The sequence below is a fragment of the Phyllostomus hastatus genome, unplaced genomic scaffold, assembly GCF_019186645.2.
Source record: "Phyllostomus hastatus isolate PE091 unplaced genomic scaffold, TTU_PhHast_1.1 phas_scaffold_28, whole genome shotgun sequence".
Classification (NCBI taxonomy): domain Eukaryota; kingdom Metazoa; phylum Chordata; class Mammalia; order Chiroptera; family Phyllostomidae; genus Phyllostomus; species Phyllostomus hastatus.
In genome coordinates this window covers 20,574,352-20,596,721 of record NW_025334022.1, presented here as the reverse complement: position 1 = coordinate 20,596,721, position 22,370 = coordinate 20,574,352, and the positions used below count along the sequence as shown (strand labels likewise).

Genomic DNA, 22,370 nt, shown 5'->3' with positions numbered 1-22,370 from the left:
CTTAGTTTATCTGCCAAATTAATGGTTTATTCTGCTTTCCATATTGTAGAGATCTCTGGTTTTACTAGGCTTGCTGCTATATAAATGCATTTAGTAAAAAAGATGAAAGGAACAGGAAAGGAGATAGGTTGGGATGACATTTCCTAACTTTTTTTTGAATGATAATATTTGTAGAAGCTTTTTGGCAGACTGAAGAGAGGAGAGGGGTAGGCCCACAGAGCCAAGAAGCCTCCCCAGATGCTGGAAAGCAGACACGGTGATTGTGCGATGCAGCCACAGCAACAGTAAAAAGGGAAGTCCAGTTTTAGTGGAACCGTGCTTCAAGATGGAAGCAGTGTTCTTCTTGGAGCAGTGTCCCTAAGGTGATGCTCTTGGGCTGTCTCTGTCTTGTCTGCCTGCAGCCAAGGGAACATCCTCACCTGGTGAGAGGGAAGAAGGGAAACCCGGGATGGACCTACCCCCATGCCAGAGAACTGAAGCAAACTTATCAATGCCACCATCCGTCCTACCAAAACCATTATGTCAATGCCAAAGAGTAGCAGCCAAGGTCTCCCAAAGGAAAGGTTCATTTATTTTCTTATACCAGACATTTGTCCTAAAAGTTGACACATACACCACCTTCCACAGTAATAGTGTTTACCTGGCCTTCAGAGTCCCTTTTGCTTCAAGACATGTTTGATGCTGCCAATCTCTGAATTCTGATATGCTATTTGGCATAATATTTAAACATAAAACTGTTCATTGTCTTTCTCCATGGTTAGGCTGGAAATACTATTCTTTCTCTTCTGGGTGTTGATGTTGGCTGTGCCTTATTAACATATTAAAATGGCTATACCTGAACTGACCATTCCTTCCTTGTCCAAATACCAGTGCAGAATCTGTTTGAAAATTCTCATCAAGCCCATAACACTGCTTTGTGATCACACATTCATTGGAAGTAAGGAATGCTTCCAAAGCATCACAGACAAGTGAAATTTGTGCCATCCCTTCTGTTGTTTGTGGATCTCTTCATGGACCCAGTACCATACTCAAAGAAATTCTCTTGTCAATGTGAAATTGTGGGAGAAAATTCAAAAACACTATCCAAAGGAATGTAAGCTTAGAGTCTCTTGCCAAGAATAAGAAGACAGTGATGATGACTTTCAGCCAGTTCATCTGTTAAATGAACCTGGACAATTGAGAAGAGAATATGAAGAGGAGAAAATTAAGATGGAGGCAGTGTGATGGGACAATGGCAAAAAAGAAAACAAAGCCAGTGAAGAATACATACAGAAATTATTGGCTGAGGAGGAAAAAGTTGGAAGAAAACGGGCAAAAATAGAACAAAAGAGATAGAAAAACAATTGAAAACTGATGAAGAACTAGCAAGAAAGCTAAGCTTTCATATTAATAATTTCAGTGAGGAAGGTGTCTTGGCTTCTCCCATCACAACCAGGTTGCAAAAGAAAAGTAACAATAAACAAACACACATTGGAGATATTCAGGAGTATTTGTCACCTGAATGTCAGTTGGGGCCAGTATCACCATCACAAGTTGTGCAAGAAAGCAAGAAAAACCTCCATGTCTAAAGAAACAGATAGTAATGATATTAAAAAACCCTCAGTGACAAGGCACAAAATTTGAGAGAGATACGCCTATACTTTCTTCTCAAATATGCCTTGGAATTCAAAAACAAAGTGCAAAGTCTTCAATAGAGTCACCTATGCCTCAATTATGTACCAGGTGTACAGGATCATACCTTGAAAGAAAACTCAAAATGAGACCACACTAGTTTGATAGAGAGGTATGTGTCACAATTTATAAGGAACCCAAAGTGAGAGTTCTGTACTCTAGAGAAGCTGCAGTTAAGCCTTGGGTCAAAACAGAGAGTGGGTACACTATATTAGACATGGCACAGATAACTGGAAAAAACACAGTTAAAACAGAAAATGAAGAGTCAGAATTTTACGTGTTGATCAGTAAAGAAGACATTTCCAAAAGAAAAAAAAAACAGGAATGTTTGTTTGAAAGAGTCAGGGATCCATGCTTTTCTGCAAAAAAATAAATTAATAATAAATAATTTTTTTTAAAAAGGAGGGGGATAATCTTCCCCAAAGCTTCCTCAGACCAACAGGAAACAGAAGTCACTGTCCCTGAAAAGCTATTAGATTTGGAACATCTACCTTTTAAGAGATAAAACCAAGAAGAACCAGAGAGGTTTATTAACATTAGAGCTTCAGAAAGAGGTGGATAAAGAACAAATGAAGCCAACCCGGCAAAAAAGATCCCTGGATGAATATCTGCCACCTACTATATCTTCAGGTCCAGACAAATTGCTAAGTGGACAAAGGAAGAATTCCAAAGACAGCAACTGCAAAAGACAAACTAAAATAAAGCATTCAAAAACTAAGAAAGACTCAAAAAAATAAAATTGGCAGCCTTCTTTTATGATCCAGTTGTAATATTCACTTAATGTTAATGGAAAAAAGATGCCAAATTCTAGAGATTATTGCAATGAATTTAAAAGTGCATTCCTTACAGATATTTCAGATATAAAGAAAGTAATGCATGGGTAAAGGGAATGTTTTATAATCTAGTATAGATGGATTGTGAAGCTCTCTCTTTTTTTCTCAAAACATGTATGTTTTATGTCCTTTCCTCACCTTTTTCTCCTGTGGTAATCAGAGCAAGATTATACTGTACTAAGTGGTAAAGAAATCCAAATTTAAAATTTAAAGATTCTTGCTACCTTCCCATGTTTTTGTAAAGCAATTGAAATGCATCTTGCATAACACTAAAAAGAATCTAGATACCATCTTTTAATTATTTTAATCATTACAGCATTTTCTTTGATATCAAGTGGGTTAGGATCAACATGAAATCCAAAAAATAAGTTTTCTGGAAAATTAGGGTTAATTGACAGAAAGGAAACTAGACTCATGAGACAAAAGGTGTTAAGAGTCGAGGTGAGGCTGAATGGGACGAATTGATCATTTGGAAGCATTTGAACTGAGCTGGCCATCAGAAACTGAGTCCAGGATGGAGTAGCAGGTGCAGTTTGGTAGAGCCTTCTCCCTCATTCTTAAATGACATAGAAAACATTTTGGTTTTACAACTTTTCACAACATAGTATCTGGTGTCAAAATAAAAATTAGTTACTAAATTATGTAAATTTTTGGAAATTCACACTTCTATTAGTCTGCTATTCCATGAAAAAATAGGAATTTCTGTAGGAGAGTTATATAACAATATCTTATGCTGTGGAACCTGAAACATAAATAAGCATTTGCTTATTTTATTATATTATCATTTGTATTAATATTGGCTTTTATTTGTGTTTATGGACAGGAATAGAAAGTATGATACTTGAGGTTTGCCCTATATTATGCCTCAAAGTTAAATCAGAAGGCAGTGATTTCATTTTGTAAAATTTAACTTAGAGACTATTAATCTTTGTCTCATTAATACAAATAACTTTCAGCAAACAAACAACAGTTTTAATAGGATTTCTGCTGATATTTACTTGTCTATCCTTTTAAGGTAAAAAATGCAATAAAATGTCCCAGGACTAATTTTAGTTTAAATTTGTAAATGTTTTAATACATTATTGAGATTTTTTCCTCCAAATTTTTTAACAGAAATTGTTAATCTTTGCATATTAATGGCATCTGTTTCAATATTAATTAGGTAATTATGTGTAGAATTTTGATGCTAATTTAAAACTTAGTTTTCCCTTTCTCAAAAAAAAGTGCTCTCTGAGTAATGATTGTGCTGAAATGAAATGTAGTCAGAAACTAACCAATTTGTCTAAAATAGACTAAAATCTATCTTCTAACCAAAATGACATTTTTCAAAGAGCAATTTCACTTTACATTTTAGGGTAGATATTATCAGAATGCCTCAAATTACAAGTTATGCAATTAAATCTTCCTGAAATAGACCATAACCAAAAAGGGGGAAAATAGTCTTCCTGACCGAAGTGAGTTTTAAGATAAATTTTATTTATTTATTTCACATTTGTGTTTTTTTCAAAGATTTTATTTATTTATTTTTAGAGAGAGAGGAAGGGAGGGAGAAAGAAAGGGAGAGACATCAATGTGTGGTTGCCTCTCACGTGGCCCCCAATGGGGACCTGGCCCGCAATCCAGGCCTGTGCCCTGAATGGGAATCGAACTGTTGACCCTTTGGTTCACAGCTGGCACTCAATCCACTGAGCTACACCAGCCAGGGTTCACATTTGTTTTTGTTTTTGTTTTTCCCTCTTGCTGTGTCTTGTGATTTTCATTTTTAGGCACAAATATTACATATCAGATTGTCTTGATTTGTGTTTACATTTTAAAAGAGTTCCTGATTTATTTTTAGTGTCATTAAGTGTATTATAAAATGTAGAATAACCAACTGGTCAGTTGTATGGCATTTTCTGTAGCTCATAGTTTGGTAACGACCATTGGCAATAATTAGAAAAAATACAAATTTCATTATTTAGGACTAATAACTAAAATCATAATGACTGTATCTTTTTAACATTTCTCTCAATTTGAAGAATTTATCTAAATTTTATGTTCATTTTGAACTGTTTTTTAGGTTGTGTTATTTAAACTGGTTGGGTTTTTTGAAGTTAAAATGTTGGAAACTAGACTGTTAGGCATCTTAGCACTGATTATTTTGGAGTGCTTGTGTCATATTTTAATAGAATGACAAAAATAGTTAGGCCTTTTTAAACCTCTATATATATTGTATTGAATGTATTGAGGTGACATTGGTTCACAAAACCATACAGGTCTCAAGTGTACAACTCAACAAAACAAGTTTAAAGATAAATTTTAATTTCTCTACTAGTCTTTCTAATAGTCCTGCCATGTATGCCTTTTTGTTAAAAACTAATGTTTTGCATCAGTAATCAGAATTCATTGCTACTTTTTCCTCTCATTTTTGTGGAAAGGATAGGAAAATGTTTCATTTCTCCAGGAGTAGTAAAACTGAGCAGAGCTTGAGAAGCTGAAAATTAAAATATTAAAAATAAAAATGGACTGTTATGTATATTCTTAAAATAAAAATTACATTAAAAGTTCGGCACAACAAAAAGTACCAAAAGGAAAATTGAAAGACATGGCAAACTGGTGAAGAAATAGACCCAATTCATCACAATGAGCACATTTCCTTTAAAGTGTCTGCTAGCAGGGCTACCTCTATCAAGGCACTAAACCTGACTATGCTTTCTGAATCTTGGAAAGTAAAGAGACTTCAGGCCTGTTTTGCTTTTGCCCCTAATGGGTGGTTAGGAGATACTGGTTCACTCTTTTTCTTCAAGTCCTCATGCCCCTAGGCAGCCTGTTTTCCCTTTTTTACCCTTAAAGTTTCTCTTATGGCGATCTATTTTACTATTTTCAGGCTTTTTACTTGTACTTAGTAGAGAGGAGCTGGGAGAGATGAGACTAGGCCATCTTGTTCCACATCAGGAAGCTGTTTTGTTTTATTTTTAAACTAATTTCTGTATTGCTTTCAAAGAGAGAGAAAGGGTTGTTAAGGCTTCCTACTACACTTTATTCTGGAAATTGAAGTTTATACATCCTTAAGTCCTTAGCCTAGTATGTAAAATTCTCCATAGATTTATCCTTCTATTCATGTTCTCTCCATAAATTTTTTCCTCATTCTTCATAACATAAGCCATCTCTTCAGTCAAATCACTCTTATTAATACATCTTTCTCCCTCCTGCCACCATGCCTTTATTAGTGCCATTGCCACTATTTGGAATGTTCTCTATTTTTCTCAATTAATTAGACCAATTTGGTTAAGAACAAAATTATAATCATCAACCATTATGAAATTCTACTTCACTGACTTTATTCTGTGCCAAATTCTTATCATCCCCAGAGATCCTTTAATCAACATTTCTTAACCACTAAACTTGTAATATTTCTCCTTATGTATTTTGCCCTTCTTCATGAGCTATTTTTTATATACCCAAACCACCTGGAAAAGGACTACACATTGAGGAAAAAAGCCTCTAGTAGGAATTGCAAAGCAATTATTTCAACTATTTTGATGAAAGACTCTCAAATACTTTTGCTTTGTGTTTATGAATATTTCACATATCTTTATCTGGATTTTATTAGGTCAAGGAGGGCAGAGAGACTGAAGGTAGAATACTTCCGATAATAGGCTCATTCTGCATTTTGATTTCCATTTCTATACCTAAATTATGTGACCAGATGTCAAGAGAAAAATCTGGAAACTCTTCCACCATGTGAATGGATGATACTGTGTGAAAAAAAAAAAAAACAGATGGTAAAAAGCAGCAAACATTTTTCTGGAATGTTTCTTGCTTTGAAAACCCCTGAAGTTTAAAACTATTGAAGTTGCATCAAGGCATGCCAGTAAATTACATGAGGTTTATCTACAAAACAATATAGGTGGTATTCAGTGATAGCAGGCTATTGACTCTGGAATAAAATTCTGTTTCTTTTGTCAAACTATTGAATGAGTTCTGACATTCTGAGATTCCAAAGTTTTTCCCACTGCTGATTACTTTTAAACTATGCACAGGACATTTGCTTCCAAAGAAAATGGAGTAAGAGAACCAGATTTCTCCTGTAATCAAAAACAATATAAAAACAAGATACATGAAATAATGGTTTATAAGACACTGGATATCTGTCAATAAAAGAAAGTCATCCCCCCAAAAGAGTAAACAAACAATGTGAGTCCCATGTTTCTCTCAGCTTATTGCATTGAGAGACTTTCTATTCCATAGGGAAAGGGATCCCAGGCAGAGCCTAGTGAATTACCTAAGGAGAGGATAAAGAGCTGAGGGTCTAAGTAGATCAAGGCAATTAAAGTTTATAAAACAGTATTGGAGAAGAGAGTACTGCACTCAGGTGTCCAGCTGAGTATTGGTACATGCCTGTGAGGAAACTACCATGGCCTTGGAAACAACCACCACAGCATTAGAGGTAAGAATTCCAAGCATTCGCATAGGCCAGGAGTAGTGATTATTTCTACCGGCTAAATATTGTAAAAATCTCAATATTTAAAGCACTTTGGGTTGAGGAAACAGAAGGGTATCACTTCGGTAATGGGAAATAATTATCCCTAGACTATAAACTGCTTGGGTCCCACCTAACAAACCTTAAAAGCAAGATACAAAATGACCAAACTGTTTCTAAGTAGCATAACTACATCCTAGAACAAAGGATTAGTAATACACAAATATCAGGCACCCAACAATACAGGTGTGTTTTGTGAAGGTCTTTTCTAAGGGATAAACAAGGGGAAGGCCATGGGAGGTATGGAAAACTGTCTATCACAAGTACCACTGGGGAAGCCATATCAAGAACTTACATTTACGCCCTGGCTGGCGTAGCTCAATGGATTGAGCGCGGGCTGGGAACCAAAGTGTCCCAGGTTCGATTCCCAGCTAGGGTACATTCCTGGGTTGCAGGCCATAACCCCCAGCAACCACACATTGATGTTTCTCTCCCTCTCTCTCTCTCTCTCTCTCTCTCTCTCTCTCTCCCTCCCTCCCTCCCATCCCTCCCTAAAAATAAATAAATAAAACTTTAAAAAAAAAAGAACTTACATTTACTTGTGACTCTTCAGGCTGTTTTCCAGGTTACCTGCTTGCATAAGGGACCCTCTGCAGACCATTTTGATTATACAAAATGGATACTGAGGCAGCAATACTGTGGAGTAGTTTAGCTAAAAAGTCTCAACAGCATAAGAAATAATAAAACACTTAGGAATAAATTTAACCAAGGTGGTAAAAAATCAGTACACTGAAAATTACAAAACATTAAGAAATTGAAAAAGACACAAACAAATGGAAAGATATCTTGTAGTCATGGCTTACAAGAATTGATATTGTTAACATATCCATACTACTCCAACCTATTTATAAATTTAATGCAATTCCTATCAAAATTCCAATGACATTGTTCCCAGAAATAGAAAAAAATCCTAAAATTTGTATGGAACCACAAAAGACCCTGAATAGCCAAAGTAATCTTGAGGAAGAAGAACAAAACTAAAGACATCACACTTCCTGATTTCAAACTTTACTAAAAAGATATAGTAATCAAAATAATATGAGGCTGGTATAAAAATAGACTTATAAAGCAATGAAAGTGAATAGAGAGCCCAGATATTAACCCCCTACATACATAGTGAAGTAGTATTTCACAAGGGAGCCAAGAATACTCAATGGGGAAAGGACAGGCTCTTTAATAAACAGTTCTGGGAAAACTGGATAATTACATACAGAAGAATGAAATCAGACCACCATTTTACACCACCCACAAAAATTAACTCAGAATACATTGGAGACTTGGACATAGACCTGAACCCACAAAACTCCTGGAAGAAAACACAGGGTATAAAAACTTTGACATTGGTCTTGGCAATGATTTTTGGAAATGACACCAAAAGCACAGAAAACCTAAGCAAAAATCAATCAGACTATGTGACACTGAAAAGCTTCTGTAAAACAAAAGAAACAATCTGCAAAATGACAAGTCAAACTGAAGAATGGGAGAAATTATTTGCAAATTATATATTTGATAAGAGCTTAATTCCAAAATATATTTTAAAAACTCATACAACTCAATAGCAAAAAAATCAATTAAAATGAGCAAAGGACATGAATAGACATTTTTCCAAAGAAGACATACAAATGGCCAGCAAGTACATAGAAACATGCTCAACATCATATGGAAATGCATATCGAAACCATACTGAGATATATCTCACACTTGTTAGAATGGCTACTATCAGAAGATAAGGTATAATTCATAAGGCAAAAGAAATTCCAATTAATATAAATTCAGAAATTATGTTTAAAAGACACAATATTATGCTAAGTGAAATAAGCCAGTCCATGAAAGACAAATACAGTATAATCTCACCTACAAGAGAAATCTAATGAACAAAATAGAACCAGAGGCATGGAAACATGGAGCAGACTGACGGTGATCATAAGGGAGGAGAGAGAGGGATAATGGTGGAAAGAAGAGGAAAAGACTAGTCAAAGAACATGTATGAATGACCCATGGACATGGACAACAGTGTGGAAATGGACTGTGGGAGGGGGGTGGGATGGGTGGAGGAGGGCGAAGAGGGAAAAATTGAGACAACTATAATAGAATAATAATAAAAATGATAAAAAGACACAATAGATAAAGATAAGGGATAGTGACAGAATGGAAGTAAATATTTTCAATATATAAAACCACAGAAATGATTAGTCTCTGTAAATTAATAAGACAAATATACAAAAACTTCAATAGGAAAATGGTCAATGGATAAAAACAAGCGGTTAACAGAAATGGAAACCTCAAAAGCTAACAAGTGTTTGAAGAGATACTCATACTCATTAGTAATGAGAGAAGTACAAATTAAAATAATGATGAGCAATCAATTTAAATCTAACAGACTAGCAAAAATCAGAAGACTGGATAATTTATGTGTTAGTAAGGAAATAGGGCCATGGGAACTATACTACATGCTGTGGTACCTTGACTCACACCTTTCTGCTTCACCTCTGGTTTTAGTCCTGCTGTACAGTTCTGTGAGGACTTGCATCTCACCTCATGCACATATCATCTATCTCCACTTTGTATGCTGTAGTTCTTCCAATGTTTGGGCAGCTACAGAAGCTCACTAATCCCAAGGGAATGTACAGATCAGAGGTTCAGGGGGCAAGGAGGCTTGCAGAGCACAGAAGTGATAGGGCAGAGAAAAGGAGGTTAACCAGTGGTTGTCAAAAACTGACAAATGCTTTTGCCTTTGGTCTTATTGTCAAATAGACCCAGGGATTATTCTATGCACTTTCAGATGTTCCCAGCAAGATTGATTTAACTTTGCCCCCATCAGAAATTACCTCATTAATGCACACACTATTGGCTTTCCTTCCTTTTCTACCTTAGCCTCCCCAGCGGCTTATTCCTGCTTTCTGAGATCACCTCCCACATAAACTACCTGCACATAAATCCCTTTCTCATTCTTTCTGGGAACTTTAGCTAAGACATGCACCATCATGTAGCCCTTCTGGTAAGAATGTAATTATGCAGTCCTTCTAGAAAGAAAGTTGATGATATATAGGCAAATTATATACATATGTGTCCTGTGGCCCACTAATTTCTTTTGTAGGTATATAACTCCAAATACTTATAAAATCCTTATTGAAGCATGTTGTTGTGGAGAAGGATAGGAGGAAAACTAAATCCATCATTGGTTAAATAATGGTCAGTACACACCATGGAATATTATGTGGCAGTTAGAAGCATGCTTTAGATGTATATATAGCAACATGGATGAATCTTAAAAATGCCATACTTGGTTAAAATTTTTAAAAAGACCTAATGAGGTAATACATAACAATAAATACACAGATATATACTTAACATATTAAACTAGTTGCCAATAAGGTAGAGGGGAATAGAAGTAAAGTATGAAGTTTAAAAAAAAAAAGAAATGAGGGATGAGGGCCTTCTCTGACCAATAATGATAATGTGTTACAAATTAAGAAATAAGATTAAAAGACCCAAGATGGTAGAGAAGTAAGTAGAAGCTACACTATCCACCTTTTAGGACCAGATTGAAGTTACAACTAAAATAAAGAAAAATCGTCCTGAATATCCAACTGAACACTTGCTGGAGAGAATCCTTACAACTAAGGTTTTAGGGAAGAAATCAAATCACCACACTGAGACTGATAGGAAGTACAGAGGCACAAGAAGACTGTCTGGGAACACAAGGGTAGCAGTTGAAGTTCCAGAAGGATATTTCAGCAGTGGTGGGTAGCAGTTCCCTTGAGAATTGTGGGATCTAGTCCCCAAGCTGGGCTCCCCAGCCTAGAAAAACAGAACTGGGAAAGGAACCCAAATAACATCCAGCTGTGAAAAGCAGCAAGGTTTCTGTCCACCAGGGAGAGATGACTAGAGACACAAAGAACCTCTTAAAGGGCCAATGTACAATATTTTGTTTGTAGCCACCTACCCTGGGCTTTAGCAATAAGAGGACAGAGTGGACTAGAGCCGCATGAGGAGAGTCTAGGGTTGGCAGCTCTGGGTAGAGGACTGAGGGAGCAGCCATCAGGATCCGTGTACTGAGTCTTTCCCCATACTGCAGGAGCCATCTTCCATGGGCAGGCACTCCCCTCCAAGTGGCATCAGTCTGAGGAGAAGAAATAGCCCCACCCACAGGAATCCCTCTCACCACATATAGTGGAGCTTAAGCATGGCTGCAAAGAGTACTGAAGGCAAATTCAGTGATTATATGGGAGCTCTGACACTTTAGCTGACACTCTCCTGGGCCCAGTGCTGGTAAAAGCCAGCATTGGTGCACAGCCTGGTTCTTTCTGCACACACCCAGGCCCAGCAGAGAAAGCTACAAGATGTGGATAACTTTGCAGGTCCAAGCAGGTTGCCCAGGGCTAATCACAGACACCATCTGACATGAGTTTGTGCTACAGTCTTTGCAGATCTACATAATATATGGAAACAAATACAAAGAGGCAGCCAGTATGTGAAGACAAAGACATAAGTCTCAAATGAAAGAATGAGAGAATTTTCCAAAATAAGAACTAAATGAAATGTAGGCAAGCAATTTATCAGATGTAGAGTTTAGAGTAATAATTATAAAGATACTCAACAGCATGAAAAAAGACACAAAAACCATAAAAAATCAGTCAGAAACAAACATACACTGAAGAAATAAACAGTAGGTTAGATGAAGCAGAGTACTGCATCGGTGATTTGAAAGACAAGATAGGAAAAAACCACCCAAACACCAGCAGCAACAAGAAAACAGAATTTGTTTTAAAAATGAGGAGAGCTTTAGAAAACTTTCAGACAACATGAAGTGTAATGACACCTGCATCATGAGAAAACTGGAAAAAGAACAGAGTGAGCAAGGGATCAAGAACCTATTTGAAGAAATATGACCAAAAACTTCCTTAATCTGGTGAAGAAAAAAGACACACAAGTCCAGGAAGCTCAGAGAACCCCAAACAAATGGACCCAAAGAGGCCTACACCAAGACACATCATAATTAAAATAGCAAAGCTTAAAACAAGAAGAAAACCTTAAAAGCCACAACACAAAAGCAGTTAGTTATATACAACAGAGCTACCATTAGACTAACTTCTGATTACTCAATAGAAACATTTCAGGCCAGAAGGGACTAGCATGAAACAGAAAAGCAAGGACCTACAAATAAGGCTAATTTACCCAGCAAGGCTGTCATTTAAAAATGAAGGAGAAATAAGGAGCTTCCCAGACAAGAAAGAGCTAAAGGAGTTTGATAACACCAAACCAGCACTGCATCAAATGTTAAAATGTTAAAGGGCTTGCTTTAAGAAGAGAAAAAAGAAAAAGAAAACAGAGGAAAATAGTTACAAAATGAAATGGCAATAAATACATATCTATCAAAAATCACATTAAATGTAAATGGCTTAAATACTCCAACCAAAAGATATAAGGTAGCTGAATTGATAAGAAAACAATACCCATGTATATACCGCCTACTAGAGACCCACCTGGGATCAAAAGATACACACAGACTATAAGTCAAGGGATAAGAAAAGATATTTCATGCAATTGGAAAAAAATAGCTAGGGTAGCAGTACTTATATCTGACAAAATAGACTTTAAAGCCAAGGCTATAGTAAGAGACAAAGAAGGACACTATGTAATGATAAAGGGAACAATCCAACAAGCATATAACCTAGTAAACATATACACACCCAACATAGAAGCTCCTAAATATGTAAAGCAAATCTTGGTGGGTACAAAGGGAGGGATCAACAGAAATACAGTCATAGTATGGAATTTTAACACCCCATTGACATCAATGGATGAATCTTCCAGGCAGAAAATCAACAGAGACAGCAGCCTTAAACAACACACTAGATTGAATGGATTGAATTGATATTTTCAGAGCATTTCACTCCAAAGTAGCAGAATTCACATACTTTTCAAGTGCACATGGAACATTTTTTAGGACAGACCCATGTTAGGACACAAAACAAGTCTCAATAAATTTAAGATTGGAATCTTAGTGAGCATCTCCTCTGACCATAATGCTGTGAAAGTAGAAATCACCACAAGAAGAACACTGAAAAACATACAAATACATGGAAGCTAAATAACATGTTATTAAACAATGAAGGAGCCAACAGTGAGATCAAGGAAGAAATCAAAAGATACTTTGAAATAAATGAAAATGAGAACACAACAATCCAAAATGTGTGGGACACTGGGAAAGCAATCCTAAGAGGGAAATTCATAGCATTACAGGCCTATCTCAAAAAAAAAAGCTCAACTAAGCAATCTAACTTTACATTTAAAGGAACTTGAAAAAGAACACCAAACAAAGCCCAAAGTGAGTAGAAAGAAGGGGATAATAAAGATCAGAGGAGAAATAAACAAAAGAGAATAAAAAATGATACAGAAGAACAATGAATCCAAGAGCTGGTTCTTTGAAAAGATAAACAAGATTGACAAACATTTAACCAGGCTCATCAGGAAAAAAAGTGAAAGGATTCAAACAAACAAAACTATGAATGAAAGAGAAGTAACAAGTGATACCACAGAAATATGAAGGATTGTAAGAAATTACTATGAACATCTATATTCCAAAAAATTGGACTACCTGGACAAAATAAATATATTTCTAAAAACATACAATCTCCCAAAACTGAACCAGGAAGAAGCAGAATACCCAAATAGACTGATAACAACAGGTAAATCACAGCAGTAATCAAAAATACTCCCCCAAAATAAAAACGCTGGACTAAATAGCTTTACAGGGGAATTTTACCAAACATTCCATGAAGAACTAACACATCTCTCTCTCAAACTATTTTAAAAAACTCAAAGGAAGCAAGACTCTCAAGCTCATTTTACAATGCCAGCAATATCCTAATTCCAAAACCAGATAAAGATACTACAAAAAATGAAAATTATAGGCCAATGACCATGATGAACATAAATGTTAAAATCCTCAAGAAAATATTAGCAAACTGAACACAGCAATGCATCAAAAAGATCAGACACCATGACCAAGTGGGATTTATTCTGGGAATGCAAGGTTTGTACAACATTTACAAATCAATAGATGTGATACAACACACAAACAAAATGAAGGATAAAACCACATGATCATATTAATAGATGCTAAAAAGGCATTTGATAAAATCCAGCACTCATTTATGATAAAAAAAAACTCAGCAAAGTGAGAATGGAGGAAGCATACTTAAACATAATAAAGACCATATATTACAAGCCCCCTTCCAGCATCATACTCAATGGAAAATACTACAAGTGTTCCCCTTAAGATTGGGAACAAGACAGGGATGTCCACTTTCACCTCTATTATTCCATGTAGTACTAGAAATCCTAATCACAGCAATCAGACAACAAGAAGAAAAAAAAACACCCAAAGTGGAAAGAAAGAAGTAAAACTGTCTTTATTCACAGATGACATGATACTGAACATAGAGAACCCTAAAAATCCACCAAGAAACTACTAGAACTGATAAATAAATTCATCAAATTAGCAGGATACAAAATTAATATCCAGAAACAACCTGCTATTTTATATGCCAATAATGAACTGTCAGAAAGGGAAATTAATAAAAGAACCTATTCACAATTGCTTCAAAAAGAATAAAATACCTAGGAACAAACCTAATTAAGGATGCAAAAGACCTATAAGGGAAAATTATATGACACTGAAGAACGAAGTCAGAGATACAAATAAGTGGAAGCACATGCTGTGTTCATGGGTAGGAAGAATTAACATCATTAAAATGTCCATAGTACCTTAAGCAATCTATAGATTTAGCCCAATTCCCATCAGGTTACCAATGATGTATTTCACAAAGCTAGAGCAAATATTTCAATATTTATATAGAAACACAAAAGGCCCCAGTGATCTTAAGAAAGAAGAACAAAGTTGGAGGAATCATGCTACCTAATATCAAACTATACTGTAAGACCATAGTGATCAGAACAACAGCATAAAAAACAGACACATAGATCAGTGTAACAGAATAGAGAGACCAGAAATAAACCCACAACTTTATAGTCAATCAATATTTCACACAGGAAGCAAGTACATATAATGGGTTAGAGATAATTTATTCAATAAATGGAGTTGGGAAAATTGGACAGATACATGCAGAAAAATAAAACTAGACCACCTTCTTACACCACACACAAGAATAAATTCAATACTTACCAGGCAGGGGAGATACCATAATCATGAAGATGGTTTTCTCAAGGTGAAGCTCACCCATTGCACTCCAAATGTGCTGACCCCTATGATTTCCCCAAATGTGGGAAATTCGACTGCATAATTTGTGGTAGTGGGGGACTGTGTCCATGCTTTCTCCCCTGAAAACAAAAGAATAAATTCAAAATGGATTTAAGACTTAAATGTTAGACCTGCAACCATAAAAATCCTAGAAGAAAACATAGGCAGTAAAATGCAAGACATTCCTTGAAGCAATATTTTTTCTGATACATCTCCTCAGGCAAGGGAGACAAGAAAAAATAAGTAAATGGGAATACATCAAACTAAAAAGTTTTTGCACAGCAAAGGAAACCATTAACAAAATGAAAAGACAACCCACTAAATGGGGAAACATATTCACCAATGATACATCTGATAAGGGGTTAATATCATTAATTTATAAAGAATATATACAACAACACTGAAAAACAAACAAACAATCTAAATAAACAAATGGGCAAAGGACCAGAGCAGACACTTCTCCAAAGAGGACATTCAGATGGCCAATAAACATATGAAAACATGTTCAACGTCACTAATCATCAGAGAGATGTACATTAAAACCACAATGAGATATCATCTCACTCCTGTCAGAATGGCCATCAATAACAAATCAACAAACAACAAGTGCTGGTGAGGATATGGCGAAAGGGGAAACCTAGTGCACTGTTGGTGGTAATGCAAACTGGTGCAGCCACTGTGGAAAACAGTATGGAGATACATCAAAAAAATTAAAAATAGAACTACTTTTCAACCCAGTGATCCCACTTCTGGGAATATATCCAAAGAAACCCAAAGCACTAATTTGAAAGAACATAAGCACCCTAGTTCATTGCAGAGTTATTTACAGTCTCCAAGGTATGGAAGCAGCCCAAGTGTCCACCAATATATGAGTGGATAAAACAACTATGAAACATTTAAACATTGGAATTCGACTCAGCTGTAAAAAAGAAGAAAATGTTACCCTTTGCAACAGTATGGATGGACCTGGAAAACATTATGCTAACTGAAATAAGCCAGTCAGAGAAAGACAAATACCATATGATCTCACAGAGATGTGGAATGTAATGAATAACCTGAAGCAACAAGCAAAATAGAGACAGACTCATAGATAGAGAGCAGGATGGCAGCTGTAGGAGGGTTGCAGGTGGCAGGATCAAGCAAATGGTAATGGAAAAAAATACAATGAAAAATAAAATGTAAGAAGAGAGAAAGATTAAGTCAAACCTCTCTACTTAAAGTCCAAACAAAGAAAAAAACAAAGTTTTATACTCGTATGCATATATATTGCCTTAGTTTCATCCTCAAGAATTTATATGCTTTACAACTTAATGTTAGATTAATTCATTGCTCACTTTTTCATTCCTTCATGTGTAAATAAAATATTTATTGAGTCTATTTCTATGTAGCAGTCCTCTTCAAGGGACTTGTGATAAATCAGTAAACAAAACACTTTTTGTCCTCATTAAGCTTTCATTCTATGTGCGAGAACAGGCAACAATAAACATAAGTAATTGTTATATTACATTAGATTATTTTTTGTGGTACATTAGAAGACTATTACTGCTATCAGTAGAAATAGAGTAGAACAATGCCAATGCAGGTGTCAAGTGGGGATTGTTTTACAATTTTTTTTAGAGAGAGGGAAAGGGAGGGAGAGAAATATCAATGTGTGATTACCTCTCACATGGCCCCCGCCGGGGACCTGGCCCACAACCCAGGCATGTTCTCTGACTGGCAATTCAACCAAAGACCCTTTGGTTACATCCCATGCTCAATCCACTGAGCCACACCAGCCAGGGTTGTTTTACAATTTTAAACAACAGGGAAAGCCTGGGATTCATGAAAAATTTAGTGTACTTTACTTCCTTCCCCATGTCTTCTATTTTTTTAAGGTTTTATTTATTTATTTTTAGAGAGGGAAGGGAGGGAGAAAGAGAGAGAGAGAAATATCAATGTGCGGTTGCTGGGAGTCATGGCCTGCAACCCAGGCATGTACCCTGACTGGGAATTGAACCTTTGTTTCGCAGCCCGCACTCAATCCACTGAGCTACACCAGCCAGGGCTCCATGTCTTCTATTTTAATGGATATTATTTGGGTTGTATTTTTATATTATGTATCTTTGGTTTAAGAATATTTTTATATATTATTACAGATTAAAATTGTTATAAGTTTGATTCTGTAATTCAGTGTTTCCAGTAAGACTGTACTCTGTGTTATGTTATTACTTACTTAATTATGTTCATTTTGGGACATTTTACTTCCCTTTCCATACAAATCTGTTGTGTTATTTCTTCAACATTTAAAATTTCTTTTATGGATTCCCTGTTCATTTAAATTTTATTGAAAGTAGAAAACAGATGTTTTCTAAAAATTAATTCTGCTTATTCTAGTAAATACTTTCAAAAGTGATTTTTCTCTTTTTCAGATTAAAAATAAGAAATTTATTAATGGTATGAAATTATTTTAAATAATAAAAATCCCCTGAAAGCTACCCTTTTATATATTTTCACATATCACTGGTAGCACATATAAATACCTGTGCTGGGGATTTAATCATATTCTGAAGAATATACTCCTGCAGAATGTGGATTTTAGTAGCAGATTTTTTAAAAAGGCAATTACAACTATATTTAGAAGTTAAAAGCCTCTAACTTATAACAAGAGATTTACCTGCTTAAGAATTTTTAAGTGTATATTACGGCACTGTGAACACAAATAAAACACAATGTTGTGCAATAGATCTGTAAAACTTTTTCATCTTGCGTGACTGAAGCTTTATACCTATTGACTCAAACTCTCCTTTTTCACCTCCTCCCAGCCATTAGCAACCACCATTCTACTTTCTGCCTCAATGAGTTTGATTACTTTAGATACCTCATTTGTATAAATGGAATCATATAGTATTTGTCCCGCAAATGGCTTATGTCACTTAGCATAATACCCTTAAGGTTCATTTGTATTGCTACATATGACAGGACTTTCTTCTTTTTGTGGCTGATTAATATTCCATTTTTATATACATTTTCTTTATCCATTCATTCTTTGGTAGACATTTGTGTTGTTTCTAACTCAATGGTTATTGTGAATAATGCTGCAAAGAACATGGGAGTGCAGATTTCTTTTTGAGACACCAACTTTATTTCCTTTGATTATATTCCCAGAAATGGGATTGCTGGATCAGATGGCAGTTCCATCTTAGTTTATTGAGGAGAATCCATATTGTTTTCCATAGTGGCTGCACCAGTTTACATTCTCACTAACACTGTACAAATGTTCCAATTTCTCAACATCCTCACAGACACTTGTTATTTGGGTTTTTTTCTTTTCTTTTGTGTGTGTGAATTTTTATTTCAGTAAGCTTTTTATATTTTACAACAGTTTTTTAAATTTACAGAAAATTTACAGCAGCAGTACAAAGTTCACTCAGTTTCCCCTAGTAACATCTTTCATCGGTACATTTGTTACAACTAATGGACTGACAATGTTACTACTTTTTTGATTTTTCAATTTACATTTGACATTCAATATTCTTTTTTTAATAATGGCCATTCTAACAGATGTGAAGTGATATGTTATTGTGGTATTAATTTGCATTTCTCTGATGGTTAATGATGTCAAGCATCTTTTCATATGTCTATTGGCTGTTTGTATGTCTTCTTTTAAGAAATGTCTATTCATGTCCTTTGCCCAATTTTTAATTTGGTAATTTGGATTTTTTTTTGCCTTTTTGCTTGCTTAATTGTTTTCTTTGTCCTCTACTTTGACTTAAATCTCAGATTCATCCTTTTCTTTCATGTTGCAGAATATATGCCAACTGCTGATTTTACAAAATAAGTATTTATCTCTTAATTAGGGCAGGTCTATACTGAATTGGTCAATGACTCAAATTAGTGTATAAGAAGTCACCTTGAATTCCCTCACTGTGTCTGAATACTATTAGAGTTAATGACTAAGCAATTTTTCAGGAGGCCTGAATCAATGTATACTTATATCACCAAAGTAGTGATACTGAAGCCTGAGTGGGGAAGAATTTGGAGTTTTTGGGCTGCCTGTTCAGATAAAATTTATCTCTGCATATTTCCTCTTCACTGTTTGGTGAGGTGACATTCCATGACTCCAAATTGTGTATCTATTTTTCTCTCCTCTGTTTAAACTCTATTCCACTTATGACTGTTGCTGTTAGGGCTCTTTCTTAGTGCTACCATAAACTACTGCTAAAAGCCAGGTAAAGAAAAACCACACTGCCTCTAGGTTTTCCTGTTAGGTGTGGTCAGAGTTGACCTTATGGTCCACTGGCAGCTGATTCCAAGTGGTTTGGATCTAAAAGAATGAATTTGGTCAAAGTGTCTGTTCCACTTTTGTCCACAGTCTTACCCTAATCTCCCACGCACACCTTCCAAATCAGGAGGTACTGTTGGACTTGTAATTAGTCGGGGACTACTTTAATTATTCACACACTATATTACATATATATGAAATGATATAGTGAGCTTTTTCAGGGCCTTTAATTAACCTTGTTCTACCTTTAAAGTAGCTAGTATAAATTCTTCAAATTGTACAGCACACAAATGTTTATCCTCCTTTTAAAACACATTTAAATATATCAGTTGGTTTTTGTTACCATGATCATAATGAAGTGAGTTAGATTATCAGTGTTCTAGTCACCATATTTTTGTAAATATAATTATTTTAAAACATAAAATGTGCTTTATATAAGATTTCTTTTGCTTTAACCACATAGTTACCATACACAGTTATTGGTAAAAAAAAAAAATGACCAACCCTAAGAGTACAAGAAAGAAAACAAAATAGTCTTTATTTATATATTTGTGCATCTTCCTTATAAACTTCCCTGAGTCTGGGGAAAATGTGTTCTTACCTTTTTTTTCACATGGGTATAACTCCTGCTTCATGAAGGAGACCACAATCTGTGTGTGTGTGTGTGTGTGTGTGTGTGTGTGTGTGCGCGTGTGTGTGTTTAATCAGACTCCATTACATTATAGTTAGTGGACATTTCTTCTTTGGCAAAAGGCTGTCTGCAAATCTAAGCTTTCTGAGGGATTGTGTGTTTTCCCTTTAAATACACACACACACACACACACACACACACACTCAGGTATTTTAAAAGACAGCAGGAGAGGCTGCGACACTAATGCTGGCCAGATACAATATTTTAAGCCTCTTTTTTTTGCCTTCTTGTGTGTACCAATGGTATATGAGAAAAAGAGCATTCTCTTTTTATGGTGATAAAATAATTAAGTCTGCAAACACTCATTGACTAGAAATAATCTATTATTTCATTTACAGAACTCTTTTCCTTAAGTTTACATGAAAAATATTTGCTTTATTTTGTGGAAAGATATGTAAAATATTAAAATATAAGTAATAATTCCATTCATACATGATATCAAGGATTCTTCACAATTACAAAATCACTTTTAAGAAAGAAAATGAATATAACAAAGCAAAATATATTGTTTTTTTATTGTTGTTCAGTTACAGTTGTCCCACATTTCTCCTCATTGCTCTCCCCTGCCTCACCCCCTACCCTACTCCCACAGTCAATTCCCACACCATTTTCCATGCCTATGAGTCTTCTATTCATGTTCCTTGACTTTCCCCTTCCCCTTCTTTCCCATTTTTATCCCTATCTCCCACCACACTCTGATCAGTGTTGCTTTGTTCCTAATTTCTATGTCTCTGGTTCTATTTTGTTCCCTCATTTGTTTTGTTGATTAGGTTCCACTTATAGGTGAGATCATATAGTATTTGTCTTTCACTGCCTAGCTTATTTCACTTAGCATAATGCTCTCCAGTTCTATCCATGCTGTCATGAAGGGTAGGAGGTCCTTCTTTCCTTCTGTTGTGTAGTATTCCACTGTGTAAATGTGCCACAGTTTTTTGATCCACTCATTCACTGATGGGCACATAGGCTGTTTACAGCACTTGGCTATTGTAAATTGCGCTGCTATTGTTGGGAACAAGGAAATTAAGAACTAAATTTTAACCTTAATAGACAAGAACCACATTGTAGCTGAAAAGAAATGATAAAAGAGACAGACATCCTGTGTCTGGCAGACGCTCTCCCCTGGGTAGGCTAGATAAGCAGTGCTTTGTAGTTTTTAATGAGAAAATAGAAAACTAGCTAGCTAGAGCCAGGAGATTACTAGGTTAATGAACAAACATCCTGCCTTCCCGCCTTATGAAAGAATGTTTGGTTTGAAATTCCCGCGCGCGGTCTTTGTAAGCGAATTACTGCCACGTCTGCTTCTGTATAACGCTTGCTTGCCTGCCCATATATAAGAACGTAGTTGTAAGCACTCGGTGCGGCTCTCGTTTGCAGCTCCTTGTGGGCACTGTGTCGCTGGACACTTTAAGAGTTCGCCCCTACGCAGGTTAAACTTGGCCAATAAAGTAACATCTTTGATACCCTGAAAGTCTCCGATATTCGTTCTCGAGTTTGCTGGATGCTACACTATGAACATAGGGATGCATAGGTTCTTTTGGGCTGGTGTTTCAGGATTCTTAGGGTATAATCCCAGCACTAGGATCACTGGATCAAAACGTAGTTATATTTTTAGTTTTCTGAGGAAATGTCTTACTATTTTCTACAGTGGCTGCACCAGTCTGCATTCCCAACAACAGTGCATTATTAGGGTTCCCTTTTCTCCACTACCTTGCCAGCACTTGTTTGTTGATTGGTTAATGATGGCCATTCTGACTAGTGTTTGGTGGTGTCTCTATAGGCTCCATCAAAGAACTATTCAACCTAATAAGTAAATTTAACAAAGCAGCAGGATAAAAAGTCTATATTAAGAAATCAAAAGCATTTTTGTACACCAACAATGAAATATCAGAAACAGAAACTAGGAAAAAATCCCACTTACTATAGCAACAAGAAAAATAAACTACCTACGAATAAACTTAACCAATGAGGTAAAAGACCTGTACCCAGAAAACTACAGAATACTGAAGAAAGAAATTAAGGAATATAAAAATAAATGGAAGCATATACCGTGTTCATGGATTGGAAGAATTAACACCATTAAAATGTCCAAACGATCCAAAACAATCTATAAATTCAACTCAATCCCT

At 35.6% G+C, this 22,370-nt stretch overlaps 1 non-coding gene and 1 pseudogene across 1 annotated transcript; both read left to right on the top strand.

Moving 5' to 3' along the window:
* Positions 1–825: 825 nt before the first annotated feature.
* On the top strand, positions 826–11,085 carry LOC123805071 (annotated as a pseudogene).
* A 4,124-nt stretch (positions 11,086–15,209) lies between these two features.
* LOC123805274 lies at positions 15,210–15,373 on the top strand. Its single transcript, XR_006783298.1, has one exon. It is a non-coding gene; the product is annotated as a U1 spliceosomal RNA (small nuclear RNA).
* The last annotated feature ends 6,997 nt before the right edge of the window (positions 15,374–22,370 follow it).